Source organism: Scyliorhinus canicula, unplaced genomic scaffold (genome assembly GCF_902713615.1).
Source record: "Scyliorhinus canicula unplaced genomic scaffold, sScyCan1.1, whole genome shotgun sequence".
NCBI lineage: Eukaryota > Metazoa > Chordata > Chondrichthyes > Carcharhiniformes > Scyliorhinidae > Scyliorhinus > Scyliorhinus canicula.
Genome location: NW_024055740.1, coordinates 233,640 through 235,455, shown reverse-complemented (window position 1 = coordinate 235,455; position 1,816 = coordinate 233,640).

Below are 1,816 nucleotides of genomic sequence, written 5' to 3'. Positions count from 1 at the left end.
CAAATTACCTAACAGCACATCTTCACACTCTGCACAGACAGTGACCCAAGCCAAGAATCGAACCTAGGACCCTGACGCTGTGAAGCAACAGTGCTAATCACTGTGCTACCGTAGATTGGCCACGCTTAATTACTCCTTAATGTCCAGGGATGTGAAGGTTAGGTTCTTGGTTATGGGGATAAGGTGGGTGGACGAGGGAATGTAAATGGGTAGAGCGCTCATTCGAAGGGTTGGTGCAGACTCAATGGACCGAATGGCCTCCTGCACTGTTCGGGTACACAGAGGGAGAATTCAGAATGTCCAACTCTCCTAACAGCAGGTCGTTTGGGATGTGTTGAAGGAGGTGATTGTTTTGGGAGGTATTTGTTACCCTACGTTCAGAATGAAGCCAACCATCAATCTACATTAGCCTTTGAGTCCCAATGTCTTATTGTTGAAGCAGAGCAGGAAAAGAAGAGAAAGACGTTCTGCTTTTCAGTTCTCACTACCTCTTGGGCTATTCTCCTCCATGTGTCTAAAGATCTACGACTGTGTCCAGTCACATGAAGAACCATGTCAAATCTCTCAACCTACCCTGAGTAAACATCATCCTCGAATAGAGGGACTGCTGATGACATGGAGGGGCAAAGTGTAGCAGGGAGTATGAGCATTCATCCTGGACCAGGGAGCAGGAGGAGAGAACGTTGTGAATTTCTATCCTGGACTGACGGTGATTAATTTTGGAAAATCCTTTTACAGGGGGTTAGAAAGGGAGGATTTACACAAAGCAAACTCAAACCAAGAATATGTTTACTTTTTTCCTGAATTTCTTGTTTGGACTGACAAAGATGGCCTTTGTAACTTTCATTTTCAGGGTATTAGAAAAGGATTTGCAGGCAGGAAACACAAGCGAATCCTGACATCGAACTCCTGCAGCATCACTCAATTCATCAGGACCTGGATATTATTGCACTTTCAGTGTAAGCATTGAGTTCCAAGTCATTACCACTCACTGTAAAATTTCTGCCTCATATCACCCTGTAGATCTTGCTCCAAATCTTAAATCTGTGTCCTGAAATCCTTTTGCAATCAGCTGGAAGGAGCAACATTTCTTTAACTACTTTACCGAGATCAATCAGAAACTTGTACCTAAATCAATCTCCTTTCTTCCAAGGAGAACAACCGCAGTTTCTCCAACCTAACATTGCAACTAAAATCCCTCATTCCTGGAACTATTCTGGTAAGTCTCCCCTGCACTCTCTCAAGGACCGTCACATCCTCCATAATATGTGGTTTGCACAGATCCAGATGTTCTGTCTTCCTGTCTGTGATGTCATCACGCACCGACACTTGCACGGTGACATCACTCCCCGATATTTCCTCAACTAGGAACCTTTTCCTCCGACTCCAGAGTTGCTGATATCTATCCAGCTGCAGGCTACAGTGGGACATTTTAATATTGAAAACAATGAAACTGCTTCACAGCTGAGTATTTCTGAGCATTTATCAACAATTTTGAGCTTTTAGTGCTCTGCTCTGTTACCTGTGAGGGGTTCCATGTCTCTGGAGCTGGTGTGACTCTCAAAAAACAATGCAAAACGCCCGTGGAGGGTGAGGGCTACCAGCTATTGACATATAAAATCCCTTCTTTCTCTCTCTCGCTCGCTCCCTCCCTCCCTCAGAAAACTCAACCAAGATTCACTTCAAAATCTGACACTCAGTTCATGAGGACCTAAATGTAAGTGTTTCTATTTGATCTGTGGTTAAAGATTTAAACATCTGTGCAGCTGAAAATAGGATAGAGCAAGATTTGCAAACAAGGATGGGAATGTTCCAT